This window comes from Triticum dicoccoides, chromosome 1B (assembly GCF_002162155.2).
Source record: "Triticum dicoccoides isolate Atlit2015 ecotype Zavitan chromosome 1B, WEW_v2.0, whole genome shotgun sequence".
NCBI lineage: Eukaryota > Viridiplantae > Streptophyta > Magnoliopsida > Poales > Poaceae > Triticum > Triticum dicoccoides.
In genome coordinates this window covers 3,536,919-3,547,896 of record NC_041381.1, presented here as the reverse complement: position 1 = coordinate 3,547,896, position 10,978 = coordinate 3,536,919, and the positions used below count along the sequence as shown (strand labels likewise).

General features: G+C 46.4%; 1 pseudogene; it reads left to right on the top strand.

Annotated features, from left to right (window-relative positions):
* Positions 1-2,139: 2,139 nt before the first annotated feature.
* Positions 2,140-7,063, top strand: LOC119349922 (annotated as a pseudogene).
* The last annotated feature ends 3,915 nt before the right edge of the window (positions 7,064-10,978 follow it).

Below are 10,978 nucleotides of genomic sequence, written 5' to 3'. Positions count from 1 at the left end.
TCCCACCGACTCGGAGACACTTGGAGTTAGAGTATCGTAGGTCAGAGCAGAACGATGAGAACGGTATCAACGAGGAGAACGATGAGTCTGACGATCACGCTGCCGCCACCCCTCACGACCAGGCTTAGTTAGCTGGTCCAACTTGTGGGCTAGATATACAAGCAAACGCCAAAATAATTATACCTTAGCATGGGTGGCTGGGTGCGCAATAAGGCTGTAGACCTATTTGCTGAAGAAATAACACTGCTAGAGTCAACTAATGAGGGTCTGGGAAGACTGCCTTTGCAGGATATATTCGAGATTATATAAAGGAGGAATGCAAGGAGGAGAAACTTTTTGACACGATCATGTGTATTCATGTGTCAGAGACTTTCAGTGTGGGTGATATATTTCATGAAATGCTGAAGGATATTACCAAAGACTGGCACTCCAATATTTCAGATCATGAAGAGCTGGAAGAGAAGTTGATGGAAGCACTGCATTGTTAGACTGTATATGTACGTAGACTTAGCGGTCGTCTTCGCGGTGGCCCGTACGCACTTGACACGCCCACCGCACCTCCTATGCAGTTTTCTCCACAAGGCCTCAGTGGTGTTCGTGTGTCTCCTACACATTGGCATGTGCGCCTTGGTCATCCTGCTGCTCCTATAGCTCGTCATGTGTTACATCGCCATGAGCTACCAGTTGTGTCAAATAAAACTGCTGAAACTATTTGTGATGCCTGTCAGCAGGGCAAGAGTCACCAACTTCCGTTTTCAGAGTCTAGTCGTGTTGTGAAACATCCTCTTGAGCTTGTTTTTTCCGATGTCTGGGGTCATGCCCAAACGTCCGTTAGTGGACACAATTATTATGTCAGTTTCATTGATGCTTACAGTCGGTTTACTTGGCTTTATCTTATTAAGAAAAAGTCTGATGTGTTTGATGTTTTTCTACAATTTCAAGCACACGTTGAGCGTCTCCTTAGTCAGAAAATTATTCATGTTCAAACCGACTGGGGGGGTGAATATCATCATCTCAACTTGTTCTTTAACAAACTTGGGATCACACATCGTGTGTCTTGTCCTCATACACATCAGCAGAATGGGGCTGCTGAACGTAAGCATCGTCATCTCGTAAAAACTGGCATTACTTTATTAGCTCATGCCTCCGTTCCTTTTAGGTTCTGGAGTGATGCTTTTTCCACTGCCTGTTTTTTGATAAATAGGCTGCCCTCACGACTACTGAATATGAAAACTCCACTTGAACTCTTGCTCAATGAACTTCCAGACTACACCTTTCTTAAAGTTTTTGGGTGTGCTTGTTGGCCACATTTGCGTCCGTATAACAAACATAAGCTAGAGTTTCGGTCGAAAAAGTGTGTTTTTCTTGGCTATAGTTCCCTTCACAAAGGGTACAAATGCCTTCATATTCCCACCAATCGCGTTTACATCTCTCGTGACGTCGTGTTTGATGAGAATGTATTCCCTTTTCGTGCACTTCCGAACAACTCTACCACTCCTCCACCGGACGTTTCCTCTATCACACCTTCGCCTGGTCAATTTGTAGATGTTGCATATGCTCCTGCGTTGCTTCCTAATCATGCTGCAGGTGTTGGACGTGATGCTCGTCTTGAGCTCCTTGAGGAACAGCCGCCGCCGGCAACCCTGGACCTGGACGTCGGTCCTCTGCATGGGGCATGCATACCGGGTGGCGCCCACCTACCCGTCGGGGCTGCACCCGCGGCCACCACCCAGGCGTCGCTCCTGCCCCCCTCGCGGGCTTCCCCCGAGCCGGCCGCTGTCTCGGCGCGGGCATCTCCTGAGCCGGCCGCTGCCCCGGGGCAGGCCTCCCCCGAGCCGGCCGCCTACTCGCCTGGATCAGGCGCTTCTGCACGGGGGCTGGGTCTGGCTCCATATGGGCCGGTTCCCGCCGGCCCCAACGCCGCCTGGCTCCGGTGTGAGCTCAGGCGCGGGCTCCACGCCGCCCGGCTCTCCTACATCACCAGGCTCGGGTGGCTCGGCCTCTCCTCTGTCGCCACCCGAGTCTAGTCCGGTGTTGCCGCCACCTGCTGCTGCTCCTCGAGCCCGCACACGCAGCCAGACAGGAGTGTTCCAGCCAAAGATCCGTACCGATGGGACTGTCGCGTGGCTCGCTGCTTGTATGGCTCATGCTGTGGAGGATCCTACTGCTGAGCCTCGTCATTTTCAGGCTGCCCTGAGCATTCCTCACTGGCGTGCTGCGATGGAACAGGAGTTTCAGGCGTTATTGCAGAATGATACATGGCAGCTTGTTCCTCCAGTATCTGGGATCAACATTATTGATTCCAAATGGGTGTTTAATGTCAAGAGGCATGCTGATGGCTCCATTGAACGCTACAAAGCGAGGCTCGTTGCTAAGGGTTTCAAACAAAGGTATGGTCTTGATTATGCAGACACATTCAGTCCGGTTATCAAGCCCACTACTATTCGTTTGCTGTTGTCCCTTGCTGTTACTCGAGGATGGTTCCTTCGTCAACTTGATGTGCAGAATGCTTTCTTGCATGGAGTTTTGGAGGAGGAGGTTTATATGCGGCAGCCCCCAGGGTTTGTGGATCCTGACCGTCCTCACCATCTCTATCGTCTTGTCAAGGCGCTATATGGACTCAAACAGGCTCCCCGTGCATGGCACGCACGTCTTGGATCTGTTCTGCGGGCGCTTGGTTTCATCCCCTCCACTGCTGACACATCACTGTTTCTGCTTCAGCGACCTGAGGTTACGATGTACTTGCTGGTCTATGTTGATGATATCATCCTCATCAGTTCCTCAGATGCTGCTGCCGATCGTCTTGTTGCTGCTTTGAGTGGTGATTTTGCTGTCAAGGACCTTGGTGCTCTACACTTCTTCCTTGGCTTGGAGGTTTCACGGTCTTCTGCTGGGTTAACTCTTTCTCAGAAGAAGTACGCTCTTGACCTGTTACGTCGTGCTGGTATGTTGAAGTGTAAACCTTCCAGTACTCCGATGTCTGCCACTGATCGGTTGTCTGCTCTTGATGGAGATCCTCTTTCACCTGATGACGCCACTGAGTACCGCAGTCTTGTTGGAGGTCTGCAGTATCTTACTATCACCAGACCAGATGTCTCTTATGCAGTCAACCGTGTCTGTCAGTTTCTCCATGCACCCAGGACTTCTCATTGGTCAGCTGTGAAGCGTATCCTGCGTTATGTCTGTCTCACTGCTTCTCATGGTTTGCTCCTCCAACCTGCGCCATCTTCTGAGATCTCAGCCTTCTCCGATGCAGACTGGGCTGGTAGTCCTGATGACCGGCGATCCACGGGGGGGTATGCAGTGTTTCTTGGTTCTAACTTGGTTGCTTGGAATGCTCGCAAGCAGGCTACGGTGTCTCGCAGCAGCACGGAAGCTGAGTACAAAGCAGTGGCTGATGCGACAGCTGAGATCATTTGGATCCAGTCCTTGTTGCGTGAGTTGAGAGTCTCTTCAGCTCATCCTCCAGTACTTTGGTGTGACAACATTGGTGCTACATACTTGTCATCTAATCCTGTGTTTCATGCTCGGACGAAACATATTGAGGTTGACTATCACTTTGTTCGAGAACGAGTTGCACAGAAGCTACTTAGCATCAAGTTCATCTCATCAAAGGATCAACTTGCTGACATCTTCACGAAGCCTCTTCCTCAACCACAGTTTGTAGGTTGTAGGCGCAATCTTAACTTAGTTTGTACTTCGGGTCACAGTTAAGATTGAGGGAGGGTGTTAGACTGTATATGTACGTAGACTTGTGTATACACCTTGTATATTGTACCCTTTGGTACTTATATATAATGAGATAGCCGCACCCCCTTGAGGTGTCGAGCAGTCCACCAGAATATTTGTTTAACACGCATGACAAACGTTTCTTCTTGATATTGGATGATCTCTGGGTGAAGAACAAGCATGACTCACAGCTGGAGGAACTAATCTCTCCGCTTATTGTTGGGGCGAAAGGAAGCAAAATACTGGTGACATCTTGAACAAAAGATGCAACTGGTGCTCTGTGTTTTTTTTAGAAAAGGAGGATGACCCCCGGCCTCTGCATCTGGGAGATGCATACGGCCACTTTATTGATTATTCTCGAGGACCTTACAAAGTATTACAACAATATGCCTGAATCCGCCATCTTGGCAACTTATGCCACTACTCCTATCCAAATGATGCAGGGGTGCTACCTGAGCCACATACCCAGACTACTCACCTAATCATATCATCAAAAGCCAGAAGCCCCAGCCGAGCCACATACCGGGTCTGGGGCATAAACTGGTCTGACGCACTCACATGTGTCGTCGCCGCCATCTTCCACAGGTCCGTCTTCAGAGCAGATATTGAGGCTTCTACCTTGTCAGGTCACTCCGTCATCGACGCCACCTTGACGCCAGACAACTACCTCCACCTGCGCGAGTCCATCACCGCGCATCGGGCGCCGAATCTCCACTGCACCACGCCGTCGAGATCCGCCGTCATCAATGTGAAGGATGAAGCACCGCTCCACCAAAAAGGCTCCCGCTGGTCCCTCGATCCCGTGTACGCCTCCAAGAATGACGCCCCCAAGGAGGAAACGACACCAACGCGCCGCCGTTATCCGATCAACTGTTCTAGGGTTTCCCCCGGAGGTAGCGGATAGAGGTCTAGAGCTTCTCCACGGTGATGCCTTCAAGAAGGTAATGACACAACAGGGTGCCACCAACGCCGGTCATGGCATCAAGCCGAGCACAAAGTTTTCACCCGGATCGGCTCGAAGAACCTCCATCACGTAATGTGTGCACGGGTCGCCGCCGATCTGAGCCGCCGCACAACGAGCAGGCCGCACCGGCCAGATCAGATCTGTCCGGAGGGCACAACCCGCATGGTGTCGACCCAACCACCAGGCCCTCCATGCCGCCACCGCCGATCCGAGGTCAGATTGTGTGTCGCCGCAGACCCGGCCGCCGCCGCCGAACGCCGCCACGCAGCCCGAGGGAGAGCCGGCTGCCGCCCCCACCATCGCCGCCCTTGGCCGAGGCAGCATCCGCGCCGCCGCCGGAAGGCAGGCCCGCCGGGCCGCCAGGCCAGATCGGCCCTTGGCTGAGGCAGCCGCCGCGCCGCCGCCGGAAGGCGGGCCCACCGCGCCGCCAGGCCAGATCGCCCGTGCCACCCATGCCGCGGAGCGCCGCAACACCACCACGGCGCAGGAAAGAGGGAGGACCCCCGCCACCGCCGTCAGCCCCGGGCCATCGCCGGCGGCGTCCCTCGGCGGCGGCGGAGGGAGGGGAGGAAGGGAGGGAAAGGGACCCCCGGCAGCTAGGGATCGAGATCCCGCCCGAGTCGCCCGAGCCATCTGGTGCTCTGTGTGCCAATGAACTTATTAAAATGCCTGGTTTGGATGAGGATCAATACTTGAACATGTTTATGCATTATGCATGGTACAAGTTTTGCTGATGAAGAATTTATCTCTGTTGGGAAAGAGATTGCCAAAAAGCTACACCGATCACCTCTTATAGCAGTAACAGTTGCAGGACGGCTTGGGGCAAACCTAAATATCAGTTTTTGGAAAAATGTTGCAAATCTTGATATGTTGAATGACACCATGGATGCTCTTTGGTGGAGCTATAAGCAGCTTAATCCGGACATCAGGCGTTGCTTTGAATTCTGTAATATTTCACCCCGAAGATTGAAGTTGAGAAAGGATGAGTTAGTTCACCTGTGGATAGCGCAAGGGTTTGTAAAGAGCAGTTGTGCAACAGAGGACATGGAAGACGTAGCTGAGGGCTACATTCAAGAGTTAATGTCATGCTCATTTCTGCAAGCAGAAGTAGATGATTACTCTGATGTAGAATACTTCACAATTCATGATCTGCTGCACGATTTATTAGCCAAGGTTGCTGGAAGTGATTGCTTCAGAAATGAGAATACAAGGAACCACAGAGGAGAAGGATGGAAGGAAGAAGTCCCTCGAGATGTCCTCCATCTTTTTGTTCAGAATTATGATGGAGAATTGATTAGTAAGAAGATCTTTGGATTGGAAAATTTACGCACTCTTATAATTGATGTTGTTGAACATGATGCACCTGTTGAGGGAAAATACATTGAGAGTATATGCAAGAGTCTCCCAAGATTGCGGGTACTAGCCGTTGCTTTCAGCGAGAAAAGTTGTGGAATCATGAAACCCTTTAAATTCTCGGTCCCAAAATCAATTGCCCGGTTAAAGCACCTACGCTATCTTGCTTTAAAGACAGACTACTCATGCTCTGTAACTTTACCAAGGGCACTAACGAAACTTCACCATATCCAGTTGCTAGATTTTTACTTGGCAAAAAGGTTGGAATTCCCCTCTGCTGACCTCGTCAACTTGAGGCACCTGTTCTGCTGGCGAGACTTGAAATTCCCTAACCTGGGCAGGCTAATCTCACTCCAAACGCTACCAGGCTTAACAGTAAGCAACGAACAGGGTTATGAGATAAGGCAGCTGGGGGACCTAAACAAGCTTCGTGGCAGAATGTACATCTATGGCCTTGAAAATGTGAAAAGCAAGGAGGAAGCACTTGAAGCCAATCTAGCTGCCAAGGAACGGCTCACAGAACTGATGTTGGTATGGGATGATGATACAAGGTGCAGTCCAGAAGTTGAAGCAGAGGTACTTGAGGGCCTGTGCCCTCCTGTGGGGCTTCAAAAACTTGATATACTTGGATACAGAGGTTCAAGGTACCCAGATTAGATGGTGGGTAAGCAGAGCGGTGGCCCAGAGGGCTTGCGAGAATTTTCTATCAGGAGATGCAGCCAACTCGGACGTGGTCCTGAATTAGAGGCTTTCCCTCATCTTCCTGTGCTCGAGATTTGGTTCTGCAGTTGGGACTCTTTAGCAGGCAACATGGAGCACCTCACGTTGCTCAAGGAACTGGAAATTGTGGGATGTGAGAATATCCGGTCTCTTCCAACACTGCCCCAGTCTATTGAGGAATTGCATCTTGCATGCTGCAACGATGAGTTGATGAAGTCTTGTAAAACAGTTTGACATCCAATCTGGCAAAAGATTGAGCATATCCCCAGGAAATATGTTGGGTCATCCAGCAAGTAAGAATGTAATCCCGTACGTTTGCTGCTTTGTTTTTCCATTTTGTGAACAGTGGCTCTATATATAATTGATGATCTGTTACTAACTCAGCTTATTTTTGTTAATCCATTTGCTACTGGTTGACGTTTCAGAGAGGTAGTGAAGTACATCTGATGGTCTTGAATCAATAAGGAGAGGCTTTAGGCATGGCAAGACAGTGAAGGACATTTGATCAAGTTGGTTGGAATGCCCAGCGAAACTGCAGGTCCTGGTGCTTTCTCTTTTTCCATCGACAGGATGTGTTGCTATTTCTTGAATGTTGTCTCACGTTTCTCCTTCTTTATTACCTCGTTTGAAGTGTTGTATGATATTAAAAACCTACTTCCTTTTCCACTTAGATATATAGGCTGCTCTGCATTTCTGAGGAATCAACTGATGTGAATGCCCTGAATGTGTTAAGTCTCAGGCCTATCTCAGTCCGTTTTCTCACGTTTAGTTCTTCTTTTAGGTTTGTCTTTCTTTGGAAATGAAGGACGCTGCATGTTTCCAATGCTACAGTACATCTTCCCATTCCATTGCTGGCATCTGGAATTCAGCCTGGTGAGAAGATCATTTTGTACCGTACAGCTAAAAATGAAAATCACCATTTTGGGATACAATACAAGATGGTACCAGTGCTATGCTGGCAATTAAATCTGTTGTTTGGCATTTTAGTTCTTCTTTTAGGTTTGTGCTGTTGATCAGTGGTGTGTAGTAAGACACATGGTTTTAGTTTTAAAAGAATGACTTGCTTACGCTCTCCTGAGCTTGTTACTATGTGATGGAACTTGTATCCTTGTAGCCAGGTACTCTGCGCTCACTGCTCAAAGCTGACGCGCCATGTCTCATCCATATCATCTCACCTTGTAGCTCATACAGCTGCATAGGTAACTAGCCACACAACTGGAGACAAGTGGAATAGTGTGTGTGTCATGGGCGACAACGATCAGTAAAGGGCATCACCACGGCGTGAGGAGGAAGTAGGTCAACAGCGTGCTCGCTGACGCGTTGGCGAGGGCCGCGATTTCTTGCGGATGTGGAAATGTCTTCCATGTCAGCAATTGAAAAAAATAGAGGCTCTTGATTATTTATTTTTTTGGTCTTGCTATAGTTAGTTGTTCAGCCAGAGTCCAGAAAACACTGTTTTAGGTATGATAGGGGCGAAACTTTTCCTGGACAATAATATCTGGATAAAATTAATTACAGAACTTTTTTGTTAGAAACACAGTGCAAACGCAGACGCTCTGATCCCTGGTGGGTTGGGGGCATAACTACCTTTCTAACCATCCAATCATAGGTTGTTCCTCTGATTACGGAAAACTCGTGCAATGGAAATATCTATATGCATCGCAATTGTCCACTTATATAAAAATTACAATGTGGAAATTTAGACATGCATCTTAGAGCATCTACAGCCGTTGTCCCTCCAGTCGGCTCGAAAAATCGCCGCCTGGGGCGAACCAGCGCTAAAAATTGGCCTGGGGGTGATCTGGTTCCAGTCGACGGCCCCAGGGTCGGCCCTAGGCGGCTGTTTTTAAATTTTTTTGAACTGTTATACTTGTCTACAATTCGGCACAAGAGAGGCTAGCAATGGTGGAAAGGTCAGAGTGCGTATAATCCATGGACTCAACATTAGTCGTAAAGAACTCATATACTTATTGCAAAAATCTACAAGTTATTGAAACAAAGTACTACACGCATGCTCCTAGGGGGATAGATTGGTAGGAAAAGACCATCGCTCGTCCCCGACCGCCACTCATAAGGAAGATAATCAATAAATAATAATGATCCAACTTCATCACATAACGGTTCACCATACATGCATGCTACGGAAATCACAAAATTCAACACAAGCGTTCCTCAAATTCACAACTACTTCACTAGCATGACTCTAATATCACCATCTTCATATCTCAAAACAATCCTCAAGCATCAAATTGATCATAGTATTCAATGCACTTTCTATGATAGTTTTTATTATACCCAATTTGGATGCCCATCATATTAGGACTAATTTTATAACCATAGCAAATACCATGCTATTCTAAAAGACTCTCAAAATAATATAAGTGAAGCACTAGAGCAAATGACAAACTACTCCGAAAGATATAAGTGAAGATCAATGAGTAGTCGAATAATTGTGCAACTATGTGAAGACTGTCTAACATTTAAGAATTTCAGATCTTGATATTTTATTCAAACAACAAGCAAAACAAAACAAAATGACATTTCAAGGATAGCACGCATCATGTGAAGAAGCAAAAACTTAGGTTCAATCGATACTAACAGATAATTGTTGAAGAAGGAAGGTGGGATGCCTACCGGGGCATCCCCAAGCTTGGATGCTTGAGACTTCTTGAAATATTATCTTGGGGTGCCTTGGTCATCCCCAATCTTGAGCTTTTGTGTCTCCTTAATTCCTTTTATATCTCGGTTTCCTAAATCTCGAAAGCTTCATCCATACCAAACTCAACAAGAACTCGTGAGATAAGTTAGTATAAACCAATGCAAAAACCTTATCATTTTCTACTGTAACCAATCACTAAAACTATTATTCAACATTTTATACTAAATATCTCTACATATTAGTACTCCTACCCTCAAATAGAATCATTAAACAAGCAAACATATGCAGACAATGCAAACATAACATCAATCTACCAAAACAGTACAGTATGTAAAGAATGCAAGATTCATCATACTTCCCTAAGTCCAACAATTATGAGAAAACTACTACACTGTAGGAAATTTATCAGAGATTATTTTGCAAAAAGTTTCAGCAATTTATCATATTGTGACTTTTCTAGGGAATTTTTGCAACATCAATAAACTTTCTGTTTTGAAACAGCAACATGCATACTTGCAAAATAAGTATGGTAAAGGCTATCCTTGACATTTTTATTGAAAATATAGATGCAAAACATTATTCTAAATAAAATCAAGCAAATACAAACAAAAGAAAATGATGCTCCAAGCAAAACACATATCATGTGGTGAATAAAAATATAGCTCCAAGTAAAGCTACCGATGAACAAAGACGAAAGAGGGGATGCCATCCGGGGCATCCGCAAACTTAGGCTCTTGGTTGTCATTGAATATTACCTTGGGGTGCCTTGGGAATCCCCAAGCTTAGGCTCTTTCCACTCCTTATTCCATAGTCCATCGAATCTTTACCCAAAACTTGAAAACTTCACAACACAAAACTCAATAGAAAATCTTAGGAGCTCCATTAGTCTAAGAAAATAAATCACCACTTAGGTACTGTTATGAACTCATTCTAAATTCATATTTGTGTAATATCTACTGTATTCCAACTACTCTATGGTTCATACCCTCCGATACTACTCATAGATTCATCACAATAAGCAAACAACACATAGAAAACAGAATCTGTCAAAAACAGATCAGTCTGTAGTATTCTGTAACTCTCGAATACTTATGTAACTCCAAAAATTCTAAAATAAATTTGTGGACCTGAGGAATTTGTCTATTAATCATCTTCAAAAGGAATCAACCTAAAAGCACACTCCAGTAAAAACTGGCAGCTAATCTCGTGACTGCAAAAGTTTCTATTTTTTACAGCAAGATCGCATAGACTTCACCCAAGTCTTCCAAAAGGTCCTACTTGGCATAAACACTAATTAAAACATAAAACCACATCTAAAAATAGGCTAGATGAATTATTTATTACTATACAGGAGCAAAATCAAAGGACAAAAGTAAAATTGGGTTGCCTCCCAACAAGCGCTATCGTTTAACGCCCCTAGCTAGGCATGATGATTTCAATGATGCTCACATAAAAGATAAGAATTGAAACATAAAGAGAGCTTCATGAAGAGTATGACTAGCACATTTAAGTCTAACCCACTTCCTATGCATATGGATTTTGTGAGCAAACAA